We start from the raw sequence: 26,625 nt of genomic DNA, 5'->3' as shown, positions 1-26,625 counted from the left end.
GTGCTTTATCCTTTGGGGCCTTTCATTCCTACCTTCAGCCTCAGAAGGAGGTATACCATCTGTATCATCTTGAAATTGCATAGACATTATGTATTCTTAATAGCAAGTAAATTTACAACAAAAGCAAATACAACATATAATACAATGCACAACACTTAACCATAGCAATATATATCACTAAGTAACTATACTTTACAAAGATTGTGACCTTTGGCGCCAGATTTTAGTGGGCAAGCTGCAAAATGCCAACTGACAGCAACTTGCCACTTGATACCTCCCTTGCCCGAGTGACGTAAACTGCCAAAATGGCGACTTCGCCAAATTTTCAAGCACCTCGTGCTCTGCGGCTCGAGGCCTGCCGCCGAAGGAGCACCGAGGCTGGCTTTGGAAAGGAGGAGAGAAGAGACGCCTCCTCCCCGCTGTGAAGGGAGGTCACCACTGCAGGACGATGAAACAGGTCACCACCGCAGGACGATGAAGCAGGTCACCACCGCAGGACGATGAGGCAGGTCACCACCGCAGGACGATGAGGCAGGTCACCACCGCAGGACGATGAGGCAGGTCACCACCGCAGGACGATGAGGCAGGTCACCACCGCAGGACGATGAGGCAGGTCACCACCGCAGGACGATGAGGCAGGTCACCACCGCAGGACGATGAGGCAGGTCACCACCGCCAGGCGATGAGGCAGGTCACCACCGCAGGACGATGAGGCAGGTCACCACCGCCGGACCATGAGGCAGGTCACCACCGCAGGACGATGAGGCAGGTCGAAGCCGGCCGAGTGCTCCGGCCGAACTCGCAGCAGCGTTGCCAGGCCTGTCCAGGTTCTAGCCTGGTTCTGGTGGGCTTCACGCCTCAGAGCCAGCCAAAGAACTGTCGCTGGTGCTCCGCGGCTCGAGGTCTACCGCCGAGGGAGCCCTGGACGTTGCTGGGAACTGCACAGCCTGTGCAAACCCAGAAAGCCACTGGGCCACGTGCGCACACGCGAGCCAAATAGCAAGGAAATAGAGCCCCACTATTTGACTCCTTCAGGTCTGAGAGCGGGCTCCACTGCCTCAGACGCTGGTAGAGTCTTTAGGTATGCAGACTGAGCTCAGGCGGAAAAGCCGCAGCCTATACTAAAACTTCCTAAACTATAAAAACTATAAAGCCGTGCAAGCTAGCTGAAGCGGAAAAACCGCTGATCGACCTCAAAACTGTGCCGTCCGCCGGACAATAAAAAGCTATAAAACTGAAACGTGCTGTCCTTTATCCGGGCGAACTGCAAATCCCTATAAGCTGTCCTATAGATATTGAACGACTGAGTCTGGATAACTTCAAAAAAGGATGTTTATTCATACAAGGTTGTAAACCTGGCACAGATCTTAAAGTTGCAGAAAATGAAACAAATTTCCATAGGTTTTAGTTGCAGAATTATCCCTGGTTCCAGAAGGCAAAAGTGATTATAAAACCACTATACCCTAATCACGCTGCCTATATTAGAAGGAGAAACTCTTTCCTTCCCTATCTTTACAGCAAAGATTAGTTCTAGAAGCGATGGAATAACTCTGCTCCTCTAACTAGATTTCCTATTCCAGATCAATATAATTCAATACTTATCTAATTTAGATAGGCTTAGATTGGCCTGGTTTTGAGGATGATTTGTCCCAGTTAGCCTTGCACAGCTCCAGCACGTTGGAAGACTATAGCCAGAATGAAGCTCCAAAATGGAGACTAGACCCTGGTAAAAAGGGCGGTCCTAAGATGTTGCACTCTTTGACCAATCACTGCAAAGAAAACTGCAGCCAGCTCTTGCAGATTCCAAGCCACCTTTCCTAGGCCTTTGCAGCCAGAGGCTCAAACAAAATGTAAAGGAGGGAAAACAAACAAACGACCAATAGGTAAGGCAAACCATCGTCCTGGGGGACGGAACAGTTATATATCTGTAGACATCGTAAACTGTACTTAAACTTAAGTTTTTCTTATGGAGTTAGACCCGAGGAGTCCAATTCTGATGTCAGTTTCAGTGGATTACATTGCCTTCACATTGAAAATGATGATTAAGCATTCACAATGTCAAAACTTGGTTGCTTTCATTTTGTCAGCTATTGCACATACTGCAATGTAAATTGGCAGAAAGGTAGGTATTGATAGTGTGAATAAATTATCAAAATTTGGTTGAGATAGTGCTTGCAGTTCTGAAAAAACTCTAATTTTTACTTCTCATAGACTTAGCATGGAGATTTCCTTAACCAATTAAAATTTATGAGTAAACTACTGGCGACCTTTCAAAGAATATATGAAAACAAGACAAAAAGAGACAAATCTATACATATATAATAAAAGTCAGTGTTTGTATGTATGTTTGTATGTATGTATGTATCTGTGTATGTGCCAGCTTTCTGACTGGTCGCCACTATCACAGGCCACTGAGACCACCAGGAATGACGGATCTGGACCAAATTTGGAACACTTAACCCCCATGATGCACTTTATGGCCTGGTGCCATTTGGGGGACGATGGCCCATGGGTATTGGGATTTGTAGTACTTTCAATCGCTACAATTCCCACAGGCCACTGCGACGCCCAGCAGTGACAGAACTGGACCAAACTTGGCACACAGAAACCCTATGAAACCCTTTCTGTCCTGGAGCAGATTGGGGGAGGATGGACCAAGTAGCATCACTAACTTCTTGCTCTGGGAGTTGTAGTTCACCCTTAAACAGACAGCACTGAACCCAGCCGACTTCGAATCTGGACCAAACTTGCCACACTGCCTCATCATGCCCAACTGAGCATACAGGCAGGATTTTGGGGTGATTGTCCTTTGGCTCTGGGAGTTGTAGTTTACCCTTATACAGACAGCACTGAACCCAGCTGATGACGGATCTGGACAAAACTTAAGTGATATTTCCTCACATCCCCAAACAACTCAATGCCGTCTACTAATAACCCGGGCACCACCGGGTCCCCAAGCAATTTGAATAAAAGAAGAATAGACTAAGGAAGAAGGAAAGACTATTTTGTAAGATGAATTGGGGAGAAAATGATATGTAAAAAGAAAAATAATTAAAGACTAATAGAACAAGACTACACAGCAGAGAAGAAGAACGGAAGTATAAAATTCCCTTTCCCTAGTCACTATATCTTCCCATCCCCTTTTATACCCAACCATTCCCCTCCCCTTTCCAATCCATTCCTTTCCCCCTAATCCAACTTTTCTTCCCTTCCCTGTTTTATCAAATATTGTAAAACTTCAATTAAAAACTTTATTAAAAAATTATGAGTAAAACAGATTTTTCTTTCAACCTGAAAAATTTCAGGGGGAGGGGAGTTGAACCCAAAACACACACTACCTTGGCTATGGCATTGACTGTGGCTATTTCAATAAAATAGACAAAGGACAACTGGTTTGGGTGAAACTGTAAAGTGTTTTATTGTCATTGTCAATAGAAAGAATGGATGCACTCAAGCAATCTGTGTTAAATTGGCTAACCTAATTAGCAAACAAACTATAGCTGGCTGCTCTATTTAAGCCATTATGGATCCATTGTTTAGCAGTTTAGGTGTAATTGTCACCAATGGAGCGGAGTGGGTGGATGACATGAAGTGGAAAAGAAATTTATTGCAGCCATTTACATTTTCTAGGAAAATATCAGTTTTGAATATTCCTGAATTGGCAATGGGATAGAGTGTCTGTTTTCTTGGGTATATGTATGGCCTTCAATATATTCTGGCAAAGAACAACTGTGCACAAAATAAGGGTACATACTAATATTGTTCAGTCTAAAATGCATACAGGTGTGCATACCTTAGGAAAATGTTTACCAAATTATGCAGATTTCTCCTTGTGGAAAAACAGAAATGTAGTTACTCTTCTATAGAACCAGGACTGGATGGAAATGCTGATGAGCTTCTGGAAATCACTGTGGAGATTTTCATATTCTTGGGTGCAACAGCTTGGTGTAATGTCTTATGGCTTGTGGAAGATCATTAGTCTATATGTTGGTACAGCAATTTGTGTTGGTGGTACATCAGTGGCAAGAGCCACATCATTGCCACGTGTAGCACAGCGGCATAAAGAGGTGTTGCATGGCAAAGTGGTGGTTGGGTATGGGGGCTACCAGTATAAAACTGGAGGACAGGAAGGCATTCATGGTTTTATGATGACTGACTGAGGCTGGATCTACACAGCCATAGAATCTGGATTATTAATTCAGATAATCCATATGATCTGCTTTTTGAATGGAATTATTTGAGTCTAAACTGCCATATAATCCAGTTCAAAGTAGATAATCTGCATTTTATAAGGGAGTGTAGACGGGGCCTGAGGCTGGATCTATACTGCCCTATATCCCAGCAACTGATCCCAGATTATCTGTTTATCACAGATCAATTGGCAGTGTAGACCCATATAATTCAGTTAAAGCAGATAATCTGGGATCAGATCCTGGTATATAGGGCAGTGTAGATCCAGCCTGAGGCCCGTTCTACACTGCCATATAATCCAGTTCAAATAAGATATTATGGATTTTAAATGGCAGTGTAGAAGGAGCCTGAGAAATGCTCAGAAACATCACATGGTGCAAAATGTTGTTGACTGCAACAAGAGAGCCAGAATATATTGCTTGTACTGTATGTGATCTACAATGTCTGGATTTAAATGACAAAACCCTGAATGGTTTGAGAACAGGTTCATTGGAGGCATCCAGTTCACTGGGGTCCAGATTAAAACTTGAAATGGATAACATATTTAATACATAGCGTCCCAACTAAAGTACACCAATTAACTCAATTGTTGAATGATGAGTGACTTCTATGTAAAGTCTCTCAGTCCTAACTCTACCTAAGACAAACAGTATGATTCAGACCTATGATTTAAGGGAGTTGACATAACACATATGAAAGCAGGATTATATATCAACAAATTTTAATCTGACAAGGAAGCAGCCGCTGTATATAGTGCCAAAATGTTTTGCTGCCAGCAATGGCACACCTACTGCCTTCCTTCTGAAAAATCCAAATCAAAGTGCTGAATACTAAAAGCTAACCACAAGTTATTTTGGTCCATGAACATTCACTCCAACTCTCCTGATTTGGCAGGAATAACTCTTAATCTTATGTCCTTCTACTTTTTCATCTGCCTTCAACATGTCCCACATTCTCTCTTTTCTTCCCACATTCTTCCTTTGTCCTCAGCTTACTTCAAGTACAAAAATAATTTGCACTCAATTAATTCAACTTAGTGGAGAAGAGACAGGGAGATGGAATTTTGCCCTTGAGTTGCCAGTCAACTTGTGGTAACCCCATACATTTCATAGTTTTTTTTTAGGCAAGGCATACTCAGAGCTGGTTTTCCTAGTTTCTTCCTCTGAAATACAGCCATCATCACCTCTAGGCTCAAGCAAAAGCAATCTGCTCCAGCATCTCCTAGTATGTGTGCTCTTTCTCAATAACTTTTACCATCCTCACCATGGGCCCTTCCACACAGCTCTATATCCCAGAATATCAAGGCAGAAAATGTCAAAGACAGAACGCCACAAGATAAAAGATAACAGAGTTTATTGGAGTTACAGAACCAAAAATGCCCGTAAAAGACAAGGGCTAGGCAAACACTGGCCTTAAAAGTAAAAAGAGACAAGAAAAACGTTCAAAAGATAAACCGAATTAAACCGGAGTTTAATTCGGACTAAATCAAAACAGCTTGCTTCAGCCTGGAATTAAACAAACAGAAGCTGGTGAACAAAAGGTTCAAAAGAATGCAACTAATTGGCAGCAGATGCTTCTCTGCTGCCAAAAACTATGTTTGAGTAACTTAGAGGTTACTCCTCCACACAGCAGGCAAATTCCCAATACAAACACAGCAGACGAGGGTTGAAGCAGTCAGCGTAGTCCCAGTCCGTTCCGAAGGTCGTAAGGCAGATGCAGACGTTTGTAGTTCACCAGTTCCAACGACAGACACAGGTAGGAGAATCCGAGGCCGTAGTCAGTTCAGTCCGTAAATCCAGAGTAGCAGATGGCGTCCGTCAAGAAGACGACGGAAGGTCAAAGCTATTAAGATTAAGCAGAGGTTGCACAACAAAACCCCACACAATTCCTCCCGCCGTCTGAGCCCAATGTCCAGGATAACTTACGTAGTCAGCAAACGAATCACACCCGTCTTCAGGAAAACTTCCCACACAGATCCCAAGCGTTCGTCCAGATTACCTTGCCCAACGCAATTTGCTATTGCTCCCAAACCCCATTTTATGCCAGTTACAAGTCCTCATCACTATCAGCTGTTCTCCTTAGCCCGGGCGTTTCCTCATCACTTTCCTCATCAGAACTGGAACACCTCTGACTACGCCCCACAGCATCCCCAGCTGTGGATCCCGTCCCATCCCTCCAGCTTGTCCACGGGTCTAATCCTGAAGGTCCCCAATCGTCTTCCATAGTATCATTGCCAGTGGCACCCAAATCCTCCCTTACCCGAGTCCATTCCATATCATCTTCTTCCGAGCTAACCACCTCTTCCTCCATTCTCTCAGTAAACCCCTCAAAAGAATCTTCGTCAGATGGTTCTGCAAAGATATCTCGCAGCCGCTTCCTTTCTCGCTCCTCGAGAGTATCTGACTCTCGAGGAGTCTTACGCCCACGTCTCCCAGTAGTAGAGCCATGAGGCTCAACCATAACAGAAAATCCCACAATATCTGCTTTGAACTGGCTTATCTGAGTCCACACTGCCATAAATTCCAGCTCAAAGCAGATAATGTGGGATTTTATTCAGCCGTGTGGAAGGAGCCCATATTATTAGCCACGTGTGTCCCAGTTTTCATCACCATTCAGTGAAATGATGGAAGGTACACATGAGGGATAGACCCCACCAAACATGCCAGTCAAAATACAGCACTAGTAAAGCAAATAATAATTTGCTACCCATTAATAAAAACCCACATCTACTAAATGTAGGAAGCTTATTCTGCCCAATGGTAGGATGGATCTGACATATGTTGAAGGAAGCAGAAATACTATTCCATCTCTAAATGCCAAGGAGGTGTAGATATTAGCCAATGCTAGGGATATAAACTTTTACTTATTTACTTATTCTCACACTCAATAAGTATTCATTTCAAAGGTTTAATCCCTGTTCATTTTGAATTTTTGTATTTTTTCAGGACTTTTCACAAAAAAGTTCACAAAAGATTTTGGCACCAAAATGTTGAGAAAAAGTGCGCAGAACCATAATTTTTTTGTGCATAAACCAACATTCATCATTGTGTGTATTTCAAAAAGTGCCCTTTCTCATTGAGCATGAGAAAAATTGAGAATACTCTTTACATGCCTTGCCTATGTCTTTAGGAAATAATATCCAACTGAATCCTGGATTGAATTTATGAACTGCTTCTTCTACTATGCACATGGCATCAGGCAGAATTAATGGCAACTAGGTTCCTGCATGGGCATATAATGATCATTTGCATGCAGGAAGGTCTTAATTCATTGCCTGAAATGCCCTCCCTCTCTTCTATTCATAGACTGCAACAATGCCATTCAGGCAACAGATTATTTATTTCATATCTATGTGATGTTATGTTTTGATGTATATATAACAAAACTTACTTACCTGTTAATGAAGACATTAATGATGGCATATTGCTAACTTTGGGATACGCCTACATTCATCATGATTCCAGTCTGTTGCTTGGTCTTACCTCCTAAACTCTCAGAGGAAATTTTCAAATGAAGCACTGGCTTTGGATGACTCATCACAATGTACTTGAGATAATGCTTGATGCACATTCATGTTCAAAGGAAGCAATGTTCCAGTCAGTGTCTTCACTTCCATACTCTCCATTTTCACCTCAATGATTCATCTCCAGGTCTTCATATTATGGCATGACTCATTTCTGCCTTATAAGAGAAAAAAAAACTTTGGATAAGCTGTCAATTCTTATTTATAGGATGCTATCTCATACTCCCTTTAAGAAGCTCAGTCATAATGGATTGTAAGCAAGTACAGTAGAGTCTCACTTAACCAACATAAACGGGCAGGCAGAATGTTGGATAAGCGAATATGTAGGATAATAAGGAGGGATTAAGGAAAAGCCTATTAAACATCAAATTAGGTTATGATTTTACCAATTAAGTGCCAAAACATCATGTTATACAACAAATTTGACAGAAAAAGTAGTTCAATACGCAGTAATGTTATGTTGTAATTACTGTATTTACGAATTTAGCACCCAAATATCACAATGTATTGAAAACATTGACTACAAAAATGCGTTGGATAATCCAGAAGGTTGGATAAGCGAGTGTTGGATGAGACTCTACTGTAGCTTGAAATTTGTACTTTTCTTGATAACTTTCTAACACTTTTTAAAATAAAGCTTCAGTTGTGAGGAAAAGTGCATGAGCAAGAAACCCATGGCAGTTTGAAGAAAAAGAGCAAAAGAATGCTGATAGTAGTATCCCAGCCAGGTTATTTCACAACAGAGATCACTCTAGAATGACAATCAAGGCTATTGTGCGGACAAACTTAGATCTTGAATCAGAAATAAGTCCAGCTCATCTGCCTAGACTCCCAATGCATTGTTGATATCCTTGTTCCACAAGGAGATTTCTGCAACTGGTTAATAACCTTTACACTCTTTCTTAAGGTATGTTCATACACCCATTTCCTCCAATGTGACCAGTTATCATCCTGGGTTGTTGTATGTTTTCCGGGCTGTATGGCCATGTTCCAGAAGTATTCTCTCCTGACGTTTTGCCCACATCTATAGCAGGCATCCTCAGAGGTCAAACACTAGTCAAAGAACATGAAAGGCACTGCAGACTAACTCAACCAGAGAAATCAGCCATAGCAGAGCACTTGATGAACCAATCTGGACACAGTATATTATTTGAGAACACAGAAATGCTTGACCACTCCAAACACTATCATGTCAGACTACACAGAGAAGCCATTGAAATTCACAAGCATGTGGACAACTTCAACAGAAAGGAGGAAACCATGAAAATGAACAAAATCTGGCTACCAGTATTAAAAAACTCAAAAATCAGAACAGTAAATAAGAAGCAACACTCGGAAAACAGAAGAGTTACAAGGGCAGCTAATGACTCTGAACAAAGGGTGCCCCCAGGCAGAAATAGCCAGGAGATGAACCTTTCCAATGCTAATTAAGGTGATTAACTCAACATTCACACTGGCTTTCCAACTGACAAAGAGTTCTTCTCACACCCTGGAATTTCCACAGATATATATTAACCTTCCTTGCTTACTTTTTCCATACCTCACAACCTCTGAGGATGCCTGCCATAGATGTGGGCGAAATGTCAGGAGAGAATACTTCTGGAACATGGCCATACAGCCCGGAAAACATACAACAACCCTGTGATCCCAGCCATGAAAGCCTTCGACAACACAGTTATCATCCTTCCTCACAAAAAGGTATGATTGACTTCCTACACTTACCAATAACCAATTTACTTCCTTGGAAAGTTATGCCAAATAGTTGAGGTTATAGAGAAGAAAAATACCATGTCATCTATCCCAAAAATGTGCTCTACCTATGATCAGTAATTGTTCTGTGATTTATTTATTGCTCTGCCTATTAATTGCCCTTATCTCTATAGAAAACTCTGGGTTCTTTAGCACTGCACTATTATAGAGCTATAATTCCACTTTGACTGCCGTGGTTTTCATGGAGAAAATATCTAACATAGCTTTGCCTTAGCTTTTGCTATAGGCTTCAATATAATAATAATAATAATAATAATAATAATAATAATAATAATAATAATAATAATAATATAGAATTCTTCCAGAAATGTTTAGGATAGCAAGTGAAGATACATTTAAGATATATCAGTGGCTTCCTGACACAATAAGTTGCTCCTACAGAAATAAACAATTGATAGCCTATGTCAGGATTGATAGATAACCAAAACATCAGCCAGAAAGCTGTTCCATTGCCTCTCCAGTCTGCTAATCTCAGGATTCCACAGAATGTGGTCATAGTAGTTAAAGGGGAATTATAGTGTTACAATTAGGTCATGTGAAAACATCCCTGGTCAATATAATCTGCAGCATATGAGGTCAGCACAGGCTGCTTGTGTCAACAACTTTTTGTATTTGGGTGTTTCAGTGATGAGTGAGGTATGCTGCTCCCACTGGAATATTCAGAACTCTCTCAAATTCTATACATTTTCAGCTAAGGGACACCAAGCAGCAACTTACAATTTTGGAAGTAGGATAGTTCCAAGGGTGTGGGGAAGGTAAAATAATCTCACCTGGAGCCACTATGAAAATTCCTACTTGGGGTCAGCTTTGGACTAAGAACATCTTAGCTACTTTATTACACCAGTTAACGGGCAGATGACATAACCAAATAATTGTCCTAAAGTTGAAAACCGATTTGGGATGACCCAAATTGACCTTAATTATTGGATTTCAGTATAAACATCAGTATTTCAAAATTGAGGCTTCAAACGTGAGAATCCTCAATTTAGTTTTCAGGACTGAGAATCCTAGTTATTCATTTGGACACATTTTGAAAGACTGAGGTAATAGGCATCCATATTTCTGCATTCCAATATTTGTAACTGGGCTTGCACACAACTGAAACAATTACATATTGAAGTAGCAGCATGCAGTACTAAAATTTGATATTTGAAAGCCTAGCAGTGTTTAAATTTGACTTCAATGATGTAGACTCACAAATCCATCCTGCAAAACTTTTGCCTTTGAACAAGCTACAGGTTTAGCCACCCTAAGTACAAACATTCTATACACCAGAACTGCTTAGATTTTCCTCTCTTGCAAATAACATTTCTCTTCAGATTTGCAAATCTAGCTAGTTCTGCCTGACAGAATAAATTATTCCACAGTCTGATCAGAAAATGCATTAAGAAATGTAATTTATTCCATAGAATTGCTGGAATCACTTGCGCTACTGAGCCTCTTCAGATGTTGAGTCACTAGAGAACCAATTGGCTGCATGAAGATTTTATTATTATTATTATTTTTACAAAATAAATCTCAGCCAAAAAAAGAATCCAGTGTAAAAGCTAGCGGTTGGTGAAAATATGCGATTTTGCAGGCATTCCCTAGAGGACTGAATTTTTGTAAATCAATGCATAGATTACCATGAACTAAATACACAGGGTTTGTCATTACAGGCCTCATCTTCCCCTCCTGTACATATAAAGAGAAATTTGCTACACAATTTTCTAAATTTGATTACCGTAAATAAAAATGTACTGTATATACCAGATGAAGTGTATGTTTGGGTGCCGAAAAAAAGACTATGTTATGTCCTGCTTCTTCTTTCACATTTGCAATCATTCATTCTGAAACATGACATCATATAGCATTCCATCTTCTATACAGACAGGCAAATTTAATAAGCAAAGTCATCCTAAAAATGTCTATTCAGAGTTCAGGCCCACTGAATTCAATAAGTTTTACTCCAAGGTAAGCATGTAGCATTGCTGTTATTTTCTTACACTTCCAGAAGCAGAATGCATTTGAAAGAAAGCACAGACATGTAGCTTCAGATTAAAGGAGTAGCAGTCATTTGATTTTAAACAATCATTTTAATGAAATGTTTAAACTGGGAAAAGGGAACAATTTAACCCAAATTTAGTGTGATCACTAATTCTCTAAAACGTACTACTCCACTACCTTACTGTACCATTAATATGATCACCAGTTCTCAAAGGTTACACCAGCTGAAGAAAAGCATCAAGTATCACCTGGAATTAGATTATGGCTAAAATCCTTTTGGGTTCTTCCACCGGTGGCGGAGACAACAGCAGCAACCAAACAGTTGTCGTGAGAGTTGGAGAAGGAGAGAGAGAGGGAGAGAGAGAGGGGCAATTGTCCACATGACTTTCCCCAGAGCACCTTTCCTCTGAAAACAAACAAGCTCCTGAAGCTATGAATTGGAGGAGCTGAAAGCTTAGATTAGGGGTTCTCAAACTTTTTAAGTGGAGGGCCAGTTCACAGTCCCTCAGACTGTTGGGGGGCCAGACTATGATGAAATAGGATTAGGATTGATGTCATTGTGTGCCTTCAAGTCGTTTCAAACTTAAGTCAACCCTAAGTCTAAAGTTTAGGTCAGGGGCCAGGTAAATGACCTTGGAGGGCCACATCTGGCCCACGGGCCTTAGTTTGGGGACCTCTGGCTTAGATATTCTGCTTTTCTCCCAGCTCCCACCAACAATTCTTCTGTGAGCACAGAGGGGTGCAAGTACATACATAACCAACTGTATTGTGTTTTGTGTACCAATACAATTCCAGCCTAACAGAATTGTAGCAGTTTTGAGACTAACGGAAAAGAACTTGGAAATGCAAGCTTTTGTAGACTTGAGTGTATTTCTAATGCAACTTATGCACAATACAGTTGTCTATGAAAGCTTGTGATGCCAATTTCTTTCTCCAGTCAGTCTCAAAAGATACTACAAGATCCCTTTGCATACGGATCTAGAATAATACAGCTGTGTCATTGAATTCCAGTCTGTGAGACTCCACTTTGTAGGTTCATCACCAAGAAGATGGTTACTAAGTAAGAATTGTTGCAGCATTTATACATGGAATTAAATCTATCGGTATCAACACGGGAACTATTTTTATTGGAAAAAAATCACAGAATTTCAAAATATTCAAGGCCAATAGATTGATTACAAGTTGCCCAATAGGATTTTAACCATGGCATTAGGTTGGAATCATATTGGGCAACACTGTGGTCTACATTGTTGTTTGTTTATCAGTTAAACTGTGCTATTATATTATTGGTTTAAAATTGTATTTTGATTATTAAAAATAACTTTGAAATTCCAAAGTAAATAAAAATAAATGCAACAAATAAAAAACGTGTGTTTTAATGTAATTTGGTACCCAAAGATGCTGATAAAATATTATTGAAATGGTAGGTTCAATAATATTCATAATATTTATTTATGAATTAAACACATAAAGTATAGAGTACAGTTAATGACTTCTTCAGAAAAAAAGATTGTGTTGCAATTCTATATCCTACAAATACATTTTATTGATTAGCCTATCAAAACATTTGACAAACACATTTAACACATACAACATACAATCCACATTACAACCAAAGTTAAAATAAGGAAGCTGTTAACAGGGGTCAAGATCCTGAACCAAATCAAATATCTGCATCGCCCCTACAATTTACATTAATCCTCTTACTTGGGAGTAAGCCCCCATTCAGGTCAATGGGACTTACAACTGAGTAGCCAAACCCTGGATAACTATGTTAGTTGGCTCTCTTTCAACAACCCCATTCTGAGAAATGCACTTACGGTTTAGCCTGTCATTTGACATGAATTTAAAAAAACCCTCCATAACCCCTTGCTCTATGTAGAATAATATATTTTATATATGCTACTTTACTTGCTAAGAATATACAACAGAGCAAATTAACTTTTATCCTGACTGTAAAACACCCATCCTCATGTGCCTGTACAGTGAGGTTCTATAAAAGTTTAAGTGGCTCATCATGGTAAAGTTCATACCTGACATCGTATAACTAATGCAAAGCTCAAAGGTGATATCATCTCTCTCTTATGTTATTCCACTATTAAACCTAACCAAATGTCAAATGAGTCCCTTAGAAAGTCTCATGTATTGCCCTCACTGACTTCTGGGATGTGCACACCAAAGACCACATTGAGAACTTTAAACTATTTTCTTGGGACTAGTTTGAAATTCAGGAATTGTCTGCAATTCGGATAATCCAAAGTATTTGCTTTATGGACAGTAACAGTGTCCAGTTTTAACAGGAGTTTCAATGCCACTTCCACCCTGACACATTATGATCCACTAAGAATACCATGCTATGAGTTCCTGCTAAACTATAGGCTGTTTGTAAGGGTGCCATTTTTACAGTGAGGGACGATAGCTTACATGTCAAAGGGTGATGGTGGCATAATTATTCCATTTAATTGCCATGGTTCCATGTAGTTTAGGGAGGCAATGGAGCACTCTGGCTGAGTATTCTAAATCCTGATCCCTCCATTCCAAATCCCAGGATTCTGTGGAATAGAACTATGGCACTGAAAGTGGAATAATAATGTTATAATCGTGTAATATGAATAGACACAAGATGTGACTATTCCTCAGAATATGACATGATTTTATTCTGGGCAGCTTACTGCTTAGGAACATCAGAAGAGTCCTGCAGGCTGAGATGAAAGGCATGCCACAACTACTAGTTTCTTCCCACTCTGGCAAGCCAGATGCCTATGGTAATTCCACAAACAGGACATGGGTCCAATAGCATTTTCTTTATAATTTTTTTAACAAGCAATGTTATGTGATTTGTTTATTACCTATTAATAGCCCTATCCTTCATGAATTTGTCTACCCCCTTTCTAAATATATCCAAGATGATGGCCCTTGCTACTTCATGTCATAGTGGGTCCCACTATATAATCTGTCTGTCTATCTATCTATATTGTTCATTTTTAGGATGCACATAACTTTAAAAAAAAACAACCACTGGACAAAATGGCACAAAATTTGGCCACAACACACCTATCAATCCAATGTGTGACCATCACTCAAAAAAAAACCAAAACCCAACAAGGACTTAAAACCCCCAAAGAGCAAGAAGACATTACAGCTAATGCTCAAAAATGATTTTTCTAGCCCCGCCCCCCTGTTTTGCAAGGGAAAACCAACCACCCGTTGCGAAGGAGCTGACCATCCCTGCTATGAGAGCCGGGCACCGACTGAGGCCTAGCCATGGAGCCAGGAGCAACTTGAAGAACTGCAAGCCGCTTCTGGTATGACAGAACTCTTTTCTCCTTAAGGCAAGTGTGAATGTTGCAATTGGGAAAACTACTGTTCTGGCCCTGCCACCCCTCCCCCCGTGCGAGGGGAAAAAAACAGCCATCCCTTGCGAAGGAGTTGGCCAGGTGCCACGTGAGACCTAGCCATGGAGTCAGGAGTGACTTGAGAAACTGCAAGCCACTGGTGGTTGACAGAACTCTTTTCTGCTTAAGGTAAGTGTGAATGTTGCAATTGGCCAGTCTGAATAGCACTGAATAGCCTTGCAGATTCAAAGCCTGGCTGCTTCCTACCTAGGGGGATCCTTTGTTGGCCAGCATACCACCAGACTACACCACAGCAACATGTAGCCAGGCATGGCTAGTTAATTATATGAAACACCAAGATATCATTTTGAATTCCCCACATTCAGCTTCTTTAGTTGTTCCTAAGTGTTAGTTTTATGAGACAGGATTGAAAAAAATTCCCTTACCAAATTAGAACAAGTCACATATCAGTATATGCACCTCTATCATACCCCATGTTCACTTACTTTTTCATGAAGACTCACACCACTCACCTTATGTTAAAAGACATAACAGCTGTAGAAAACAGACAAACAGAGAGCATTTGAATTGCAAATGCAAGTGCTGAGCACACTAACAAAGAAGGGAAATTATGTCGGAGAAAGTGGCGGCATGAAATGAGAGTGAAAGATCGGCCATAGAAGCCATGTGCGCTTTAAATAGTGATGTCTCTAAAAGGAGCTGAGCTAACAAGACAGTGATTTGTCTCCTGGGTCAAAGGTTAAGAATGATACTGTGAAGACTGACAAGTTAATCAAGAGAATTGGCACTGAGCCTATTGCAGAAAAGAGTGATGGATAAAGGAGGCAATCAGGAGGAGGGGAACGAGTGCTTGAAACAGCTTGCCAAGAGTTTCATCTTATGTTTCAATATGCATCAATGGTTGCAGGAAGCTATAATGTTGAACACACAGTAGCTAGTTGCTGTAGTCGGAAGGGGAAGCAAACTATTCTCTGGACATGATCATTTGGTGGTAGACGTTATAGGGAGAAGTCTCTAGCCAGGGTGAAACTTCCATTACACTAGGAAGATATTTGCCCTGGACCAACCCACACTCAACCCATGTACCATGAGCAGCCCACCCTATATCAGTGGTCCTATGAAATAATCTGTTAGGATTGTTCCACAATTCTATAAATGTCAAAACTGTAAAGTGACATTTTGAGAGCCCTCCTCAAATGAAACCTCTACAAGAGCTCAGATGGCATGTTAAAAGAGTTCCCGTTAAGATGAGACAGTGGCTTTTGCCACACATGAAACCAGTGGAGAATGCAGAGACGACTACTCAGGCAACACCATTGCTCTGGAGTGGGGTCAATAATTAAATGTTCGAAGGATTTCAATAAGATCAGAAACACTTTTCTCAGGGGAGGAATTCTTCACATCTCTTGCTGTTGCTGATTTTGCAAGATCTGAGGTGAACTGGGAGGGTGTCACTTAGGGAAAACATCTATAGAAATGCTGAAGGATTTTTTAAAAATCTTGAATAAGATTAGCGAAGATGCTTTGGCTGGGGGTGATGTTAGGAAGGAAGATGGAGGAAGTTTCATCTCTTATTCGTCTAAATCAGTTTCATTAAAATCTTGAAATGTCAATAAGGTTCATGGGTTGCATTCTGAGCTCTTTTAGGCTGATGTCTAAAAATGCATGTATTTATGTAAGGCAGTGGTTCTCAACCTGTGGGTCTTCACGTGTTTTGCCCTACAACTCCCAGAAATCCCAGCCAGTTTACCAGCTGTTAGGATTTCTGGGAGTTGTAGACCAAAACATCTGGGGACCCACAGGTTGCGAATCACTGATGTAAGGCATTTGCTGGCTAATTTCTCAAAGAACAAAGATTACAAATAATAACAAAAAATGTAAGTCTTACCTTCAAACTAAATTTTTAAAAGAATTGCATATCTATGTGAAGCAAAAGTCAGATAGAAAAGGTTCCTATAATTCAGTGCTCTGAAAAGGACACCTAAGTTTCCTGGAGGTAGAGGCTCCAGAATAAACAAGAACCACTTAGATAGCCCTAACCCAGTCCCCTTCTACACTGCCATATAATCCAGATTATCAATGCAGATAATCCACAGTATCTGCTTTGATTCAGATTATATGAGTCTACACTGTGTTATAATCCAGTTCAGATAACTTGGAGTTTATATGGCAGTGTAGAAGGCCCCCAGTGTTTCCAGAGGGGAAACGTGGTGGCTTTGTTAGATCTACTTTTCAGATCTTGAGAAAGTTACCAGTACTTTGTGGACTTCAACTTCCAGAATTCTGAGTGAGATGGGATTGTCACAATAATAACTTTTCAGTGATCTTTGCATATTTAAACACACACACAGAGAAAATTATGTGATACTACAACCAGTGACAAGCATTCAGAATAACAGATTTCCAAGCCTGAAGTTTGGTTTTGTTGTTGCCATTGTTGGAAGAATGGAATCAGATGTTGGAAAGCTACTTTTCAAAATAATTATAGTTCCCCCCCCCCAAAAAAAATTACTCATGATTATAGTTACATTTTAGAAGTACAGTGAGCCCTTGGTATTCACTGGGGTTAGACTCACACAGATACCAAAGTCCAAGGGTTCCCAAGTTCAATTATATACAACGGTGTCATAAGATGGTGCCCCTCTATATAAAATGGCAAAAATATAATGCGCTTTGGGGTTTTTTTTTCAAACTATGGATGGTTGAATCCATGGATACAGAATCTATAGATATGGAGGTCCAACTGTTACTCTTTTCTTGCCCATTTTTCAAAAAGTAAAATTCTGAAAACTACTAGCCTCTAACTTGAGATACAAAACACTTTTTGTCTATCTGGTTGTTATCTTAGCAACTGCAATTGTTTTTGAACACAGCACCTCTCACCCCAAATGATTTGTAGTTCACCAAGGATATCATAATGAAAAGAAATAAAATGTTTTCCTTTTCCACAGATCCTCTGCAACCTTGCTGTGGACCAGCAGCAGACAGTACCTCAGACAAGGCCTTCTTTCCATTTATATATATTTTTATTAAAATCCATGGAAATGCACTGATGCATACCAGCGAACATGCAAAGAGAATCTGCTGGAGCAGATCTTATACTACAAACCCAATCCTCCATTCTTTGAAAAAAGGTATCCTTCCCTTCTTCCAAGGCATTCGTTCCTATCTATTCCTACGCCACGTCCCGTCTTCCCTCGCTTTCTTTCCCATATGCCTATATGTCTACCTATAGGGGTCACAATGGTGCAACGGGTTAAACCGCTAAGCTGCAGAACTTGCTGACTGGAAGATCAGTGGTTTGAATCCACAGACGGGGTGAGCTTCTGTTGTTAGCCCCAGCTTCTGCCAATCTAGCAGTTCAAAAACATGCAAATGTGAGTAGATCAATAGGTACCGCTTTGGTGGGAAGGTAATGGAGCTCCATGCAGTCATGCTGGCCACATGACCTTGGAGGCAACGCTAGCTCTTTGACTTAGAAACAGAGATGAACACCACCCCACAGTCGAACCAATGGGGAAACCATTACTTTTATATGTCTACCTATAGTTTTATACAGGTGCATGAGCAGAGCAATAACAAAAAATATAGAAACAATGTTTCTTAAAATGAAATGTAGCTAATACGATCTGCTTAGACTGTACCCTTTACCTCTATACCCTAGTTTATGAAATATATTCATCAAATGTGATTTATGCACAACGCCAGGCACAGAAGGCATCATCCCTTATTAATCTAAGGAATTTCCTGGGACATCTGGAAGGGCACATCCCGAGACAAAGGTGACAATTGAGACCCATTATGCACACAGGCTGGACAACACACAACTTCCTCTGCAAAATCAGATAACCACAGGCCAGTGCTCACCTACTGATTGCTTCTATTGAGCCAACCATGGAAAACTGGAACTCCCAAGGATACACACATATCAGGTCCCTTTGTCTGACACCTAAGCCTTAACTGAAGGGGATCATCACCCTTTGTCTCAGGGCACCTCACCCTCACCTCTTCCAAAAAACCTTCCCCTTATCCAACACCAGGACAATTAAAAAACAATCAAAGACTTATTTGAATCCCTGGAGGGATTCAGACTTTTCCAGGGCTCGCCTCCTCCCAGAAAAGCTGCCCCTCAACAGCTAATTGGTCTTCCTCAGGCCAATCCCCCTCAACTTCTCCCTTCCACCAGGGAATCCCTGTCTGGAGGCGGCAATGTCATCAAAGTAGTGGCCAATGGGATCATAGCCTATCCTCCTGCTGGCCAATCAGGGAAGGGAGCAGACAGAGCAGGAAGTTTTGAATAGCTGTCAAATGTATAAAGTCTTGCACCCTCTGTATCCATGTTATGCATGTATTCTTGGTTCTAGCCTTGAATGTATCCCTTCTGGTCGGATTGTGACTAAACCTCTGTGGCTGCTTTCAACCCTGGTGAGTGTGTTTTTGATTTGAAAAGGATCTGGTATAGTGTATCTCTCCCTGGGCAGGGTTCTCTATCTGTGGTCCTCACAATGACCATGAGGCAACAGTGAAAAGCAGCATTGGCATCATTCTTTCTCTACCATTCAGTGAGATTAACCTTCCTGTACTTGTAATTTGAAAATTACAATTCTATTGCAAAAGGTGTGATTCAATCCTTCATGAAATTAGAACTATAACACAACGTAAATGTCCCTTTAAAAAATTCTGAGTGACTCATATTTGTAACAGACATTCCGTGACATGAATAAAAGCCTACAGTTCTTCCACATAATTTTGTTGTGAAATCATCTGGGAGTTAATTTGTAATTCCTGTTGTGAACTAACTGGGGGGTCAAGAACTCCTGTTAATCTATTTCTTATCACCCAAAGATCTTTCACTTGGCCCTTGATAAACCTTCTGCTCATCTAGACCCATCTCTGGGAAAGATGGTGTCTGACTTGTAAGAGTATCAGGATGTATATTCTTGAACTCAACTGCTTTAAAAGGAAATCTGAATAGATGAGCAAAACAGAAATGCCTGCACTTTTAATGCACTTGCCCTTTTAAAATCATGTGCATGCTTACCTAGACCTATATACAACACAGTACTAAAATGGATGTGTTCTTAAAAGCACCAAGATGGTGTTGTTGTGGAAAGTGATATAATAAACACTCGTGACATTTTAGCTTGTAAACTGTGTTGAGAGTAAGTGTAACAAGTGCCTTGTTTACAGGAAAGAAATCCTGATAAGAAAAAACAGAAACTTTGATCATGGCAAAATTTAATTTCTCAGATACTTTCCTGGGATAAAAAGTATGCAAAAATCGGTAAGGTGGGGGGAGAGTGTTCCCAGAGGCAGTGCATAATTGCTTACTTACTCAAGTCAGCTTATTGACTGAACTTCATGATCAGAGGCGCCTCTGCACCTACAGCTAGGAAATTAGCCCATCTTGATAAATAAAATTGTGCTGATCTTGGAATCACATGAGCACAATGTAATCATATGCAAAATAATGAGGAACCGTAAAAGGGAAATGTTAGCTTTCACCCAAAAGGATGTTGACTACCTTGTAGAAGATTACCGTACATAAATTAGCAAGGTGTTAAATTGGAGACAAATTATGTCACAATATTGCCCACACAAGAACCCTCATTGCAGCAGAATCAATAGCTTTGGGGAGCATGTGTCATCGTGAAAGCTTGATGCACATAACATGGGCTTCTGTGACGATGGAAAGAATAATGGAAATTATTTACCAAATGGCTGGACATGTTGCCATTACAATTCATTCTGTCTCAGGCTCATCAGGGGGAATAAAATAGAGACCAATCTGATTCCAGAAATTATACAAACAGAATATGTTCTTGAATGAAGAAGCCTCCTTAAGAGCTTTGATTTGTTTAGAAAAAGAATCCAAGGATGAAACATAACTGAAGGCAAAGAAGTGCAGGAATAAAAATGGGCCCATGAAAAAATACTACCACAATCCATTGCTCAGTTTGTATCCAGGATCACATTTATAATCTAGAAAAAAAGTTTGATTTCTACAGCTATACATAACCTCTTTATATGTAAAAAGTATACTTTAAAAAAGAATAATATATGAGAGCTAGATATCTGCTTATTCTGAAGATCAAATGTGATGAGCAGTCATGATTTACAAGAAATAGCCATCTTGGGACAAAATGCAGGCTGAAGCCTTTATGACTAAATGCTGCCTCACTTCAAATATGTCCCAGAAAATGAGCCTGAGGTGAGGAAGCTGTGATTTGCTAGATGTTGTTGGACTCTAATTCCTAGCAGTCCTTGCTTTAACAGCTATTTGTTTGAAATTAAGGGATTTTTCACATATCAACATCTTGAAGACCAAAGGTTGCCCTTTCAGTGACTGGATGTTCTCTTTTGTGTCCTAGCCACATATGTGCAAGAATTTATTTTAGTTTTTGTATGCCCCATCGAAAGTTCCAACCTACACTGATCATTTAATGCAGTTTCAAACCAGTATTGAAGATAGGGGGTTTCACTGTGCAGATGATTCCATAGGAAATCTTGAAACCAGCTTCAGACCCAATGGTGATTATAGAAACCACAAAGCACTGCAGCCCTTTAACCACTTTCTTTCATGCACTTCTATGGGAATTCATTGTCTAGTCAGTGGAGTTTGAAGCTAGCTTTGAACTGCATTAAATGGTCAGTGTATATAATTTTTTCATGTCAGGAGCAATTTGAGAAACTGCAAGCCACTTCTAATGTGAGAGAATTGGCCGTCTGCAAGGACATTGTCCAGGGGATGCGCTGATGTTTTATCATCCAGTGGGAGGCTTCTCTCATTTCTCTGTCAGTGTAGGGTTAAAGGGGTGGTGGTTAAATGACATGATAAATCCATGCTGATTCACAGCAATGGACAAAAAACCCTGTGTTTAAAAGGTCTGCTTATATGCCAATTCCAGTCAAAAAATGTGCATATTCGCATCACTGTATATCCCTGCAGTCATGAAAAACACATGCTTTCCTTCCCTTTCCCCTATGTAGACTGCTCGAGCACATGCCCGCATTTAAAAAGCCCGAAACAGCTGATCAGCTGATTGGGCTATCAAATAGGCACACAGGTGGTTCAAAGGAAGCACCAATGGAAAGCAATTGGAACTCTCTGAAACTCTTTATTTTACACTTTATAGTCTTAACCAGAGCTTGAATTAAAAATTGGGGGAAGAGAGATATCAGAAGGAAGTTTTTTTAAAAAAAACTTCCCTCCTTTATGCGGTGGACCTCATATCTGCACATGTGAATCTGCTTATACTTATATTAAGATATTTGCATGTACGCATATACAGTTGAGTGCATATCAGAGTGAATTTTTAAAAAATCTTCCATCTGATGTCCCCCGTTCATCCTCCATCTTGATCTGTTTCAAAAGAGGTGTGTGAGGATGGAGGGGACCTGCTCTCAGGTCCAGGGATTTTTGTCGTTGATTTCAAACGTGGGTTTTGGTGCTGTCTGGAAGTGCCCTTAGTGGCAACAGATCACGGGAAGATGCGTTTCTCCATCCTCTCACTGAGATTTGATATTGAGCCTGGTATATTCAGTTTGCCATGCTTAAATCATCCTTATCTTTTTTTTATTATTAATGAAAGTGAAAAACGAAAAATAGAGTAACATGTATCCATATACAACCGCAGAAGAAAAAGGAAGAAAAAAAAAAAAGAAGAAGACACAGACAGGTATAACAATTTGCACTGTAATGTCGCTAAACTAATGGATGATCACAGATTTGCTATACCATTGTTGTACCTTAACTTATCCTTGTCCCCCTTGCCCCTCACCCGTGAACCCGACCCCCTAGACCTCCGATACCCCTCAGTAAGAATCACGTAACTAACCGTCAACTACCCCTGTATCTTCTTTCGCTAAATCCCCTTTATGGCTGTCGTCAAATCTACCTTTGTCTTCTTTTCCAAATACCCAAGTGCCAGCCTCCATTTATTTGCAAACTCCTCATTATTTCCTCCTCTGTTGCTATTTGTCAGCTTGGCCATTTGGATGTAACCCCCCAGTTTGTCTCTCCAGTCTTTAATACTTAGCTCTTCTTCCCCCTTCCATGTTTTTGCGATTATCAGTCTTGCCGCAACAAAACAATATTGGCAAATTTCTTCATCTCCTGCGCTAATACGCCTTAAATCATCCTTATCATCCATATCAAACTTTACTTTCTTTAAATGAATATTTTTAAATGACTTAGGTTTAACTTGGGGTGAGAACAAAAGAAAACAAATGAAAAACATTGATCAAATTTAGGTAGTTAATATGTTTACTAAACAAAATTCACAAGCCCAAGTGAAAATAAATAAAACTGAATATTTTTAGTACTATTACATTATAGTACTAAACAACTTAATTAGTAGTGTTAATATAGTTAGATGAAAACACACTGTGTATGACTGATCATCAGCCTATGATCTCTATATCTATAAGACAATCCAATTCTTTTCAAGGTTTTGGGTTTTTTTTTTCTTAACAAATGTTTCAATTATGTAATCACAATTTAGCATTCTTGCAAGTTTTGACACTGTGGCCAAGCTTCCCAAATCAGTGGGGTGCTCTTGATAGGTTTCAACTTCTTTCCCAAAAAAAAGGTGATTGGAACCATTTTAAACCTAAGTCAGTGTTCTGAATAGCCTTCCTTCTTTGCCTACAATCGCTGGAAAAGTACAGAACAGCACAAGTATATAGGGGAGAATTGCAAATGTTCAGTCTGTGACGCTTTTTAACAGGTTTAGTGAATACAAAGTAGCACCTCAAAAGTGAACCAAATTAAAGATATGTATTGTCAGAACAACATGGCACTTTCCATGTTTTCCTTTATTGTTCCTTTCAGCATCAATTGATATACTGTATATTGCTGAAAGGGATATTACTGAATAAAAAGACACTATATGGTCCAATATTCTCTTCACGTAGTGGTCAATGTGTTTATCATGGAAAGTGAACAGGACAGTAATCCCAGCAATGGCCATACTGAAGTATAGGCACCTTCTACACTGACATATAACATCCAGATTATCTGCTTTGAAGTGGATTATATGGCAGTGTAGACTCATATAATCCAGTTCAAAGCAGATAATGTGAATTATGTGCTTTGATAATCTGGATTATATGCCAGTGTAGATTATATGGACCATAGTTTCCAGTACTGAAAGGAGTTTTTATCCTTAAAGATTAGTAAGCATTCCATGAATTTGGTTGAATGCTGTTCAAATTGGCAGTCACAGTCCTTCTTAGGGTGGCAAATTCTACTGCATAACTATACATTTTTTCCAGCAGCAGCTTATCATTTGAGTAGAGGAAAGTCTCACACCAAAGTAGCTACAAGAAGCTTCCATCATCCTGAACAACAGATTGTGTTTGCAAATTGCATTTTTGCCAACTGTTGAGAAAGAGAAATGAAGAATATGGAGCATTTTCCTCATTACTGTGAGGGGGGAAAGCAGCATATGGAGCCCGAAGAATTACCATTTTCTCTCTGGTTGTTCTCTCTTTAGTCCAGCAGTAGGTCACCTGTTACCTCCCTAATGTTTTGAAGTACAGTTCTTATAATGGCTGCCTACTTGCCATACTGATTCAGACTGATGGGCTTTGTAATCTAAAATACTAGAAGGATACCAGGTTGGTTATCTTGATTGTCAGAATCCCACGTCGCTTTGTTTTAAGCATATGGTGAGGAATCATACAACTCTGCATAATGTGGGTTTTGAGCTGAAGAGCACAAGATTCAATGGGCAGAACATTTCCATCAATTGTGAAATTATGTCCACTCTAACATGGCCATAAATGTAGTTTAGGAAAACTTTTATTCAATAAGCCATCCTGGATAAATTCCAGCCTTCTGCCTTTGGTTTGACCTACCCCATAAAGAAATGCTATTGAAACACAATTTTAAATCGCTCATGAAGGCATCGCCATGAATTCCAAAGAGGTGCATTAGTACAGACCTTCACCTAACTATTTGAAAGCAGGATGAAGCAAAATACAGAGCTTGGAAAAGTTACTGTTGCTATTCCAAGCAAGAAATTTTGGGAATTGATCTTCAGATATGTAATTTTCCATCAAGTGGTGTCTGTAAGGGGATGTGGGCAGCATTGGGTGACACCGTCAGAGGATGTGACACCAAAATGATTGTCCATAAAATTCTTGTGCAGTGTTTTTGCATCACCTGACATCTGTCAGGAAGTAGCAGCCTGTAATGAAAGGACCAAGGCATTGACATCTCCGACCCATCCTCTGTTCGGATTTCAGACAGCAATCCAATGCCTGACCAGAGTGCATGTGCATTAGAAAGTCCAAAAGGTAAGGATAGATCTTCACTGCCCTATATCCCAGGATCTGATCTGAGATTATCTGCTTTGATTATATGAGTCTACATTGTCAGATATTCTGGAATAAGAAGATAATCTGGGATCAGATCTTTTGTTATAGGGCAGTGTAGATCCAGCCTGAGAGCCATGGAAGCCCACTATATAACATTGTACAAGTCATACACTGCAATATAGAGGCAGTCCCCAGGTTACAAATATCTGATTTACAAATGACTCATAGTTAAGAATGGGGGTGAGACATCAGGAAGTGGGGCAAAATCTAACCCAAGGAAGGGAAATTTACTTCTAGAAGAGTTACCATGGGGAAAAGGTGTCTCTAATGAAGCTTTATTGCTAATTCTTGTTTCTACAAAAAGTCCCAAAATTTCAAAATCCAATTGCCACACGGACAGAAAGTGAGATGAAATCTTCTGAACAGGGATGTAGATAGAAAAACTGGAGTATCACTTTTAAAATGGACCTATTCTTACCTCCATACAAATTAAACTTAAGAACAAACCTACAGAATGTATCTTGTTTATAATCCAGGCACTGCCTGTAATGTAGTTTGAAATTATCTAATGCACTGAACTGCATTATAAACTGACTTTATATGCAATTTCAAACCACATTATATGGCTGTCAAGATGGGGCTTTTCTCAGCCTAGAGAAAAGTAGAAGCTACTCCTCTCTGAACTGCATCCCATGATAAGGTTGCCATGAATTGAAAATGAATTGGATTCAAGAAAATAATGGTAATATGCCCACTCCTGCCCAAAAACGTTAAAGACTGCCTGATATTTCTGATGGAGGGAGCAAAGGCATAATGAAAGCGCATTCCTTCCAGTTGAACTATATGCAGGGAAATGGACATTGAGAAGTGGCCCTGCCCAAGGTTGAAGGTGAAGGAGTGTGCAGGGAGGTCCTTAAGTATCTCTTTGCTTCCTCTACAAGCAATGAAATTCAAAACAGAAGGCAATTAGGCAGACAGAAAGACTGATGCATATATTTCCAGATATATGGATCCTTATAATGGAGGATTCTTCAGAGAATCACAGGCTGTTGGCAAAAGTTTCTGTGCATTCCCCTTGGATGCTGTAAGCTCTTTTTCTTATGCAACTTGACACTGATTCGATGTGACACTTGCACCTGTTGTCACCATCTTATGGTAATTAGCATCGTGCCCTAAGTAGCAGCGGCCACCACTGCATCCAAACACACAAGCCCATTAACATATTGCAGCTGTCATCAGGAGGGGAAAGCTAATGGAACTGGTGGTTTCGCACACCACCGCATGCCTTGGTGCAGCTAGCCAGCGTTAACTACTGCTTCTCCATATTGGGGTCATTGGGGATGGGAGAATGAAATGTGGGATGAAGGCAGTCAGGAGTGAAAGAATACATTTTACTGCAGGTTTACTTTCATGTATTATGCATGCCCTTCAAGGTCACTGCATGATCATTTATAAGATTTTAATGAGATATTAAAG

The 26,625-nt window shown here is 40.1% G+C and overlaps 1 long non-coding RNA gene across 3 annotated transcripts in view; it reads right to left on the bottom strand.

Annotated features, from left to right (window-relative positions):
• The window catches only part of LOC103278298 (uncharacterized), a 288,708-nt gene that overhangs the window by 112,451 nt on the left and 149,632 nt on the right, over positions 1-26,625 (bottom strand). Inside the window, exons 2-3 of one of the 3 annotated variants that reach the window (XR_010004374.1) lie at positions 7,586-7,872; positions 5,528-6,033 (exon numbers count right to left, since the gene is read on the bottom strand). This is a non-coding gene — a long non-coding RNA (uncharacterized LOC103278298). Of the gene's footprint in view, positions 1-5,527; positions 6,034-7,585; positions 7,873-26,625 lie in introns of those variants that run through there. The other 2 variants (XR_505943.3, XR_010004373.1) reach the window with 2 other exon arrangements.

Source organism: Anolis carolinensis, chromosome 3, assembly GCF_035594765.1.
Source record: "Anolis carolinensis isolate JA03-04 chromosome 3, rAnoCar3.1.pri, whole genome shotgun sequence".
Lineage (NCBI taxonomy): Eukaryota > Metazoa > Chordata > Lepidosauria > Squamata > Dactyloidae > Anolis > Anolis carolinensis.
This window is presented reverse-complemented; position numbering and strand designations above follow the sequence as displayed.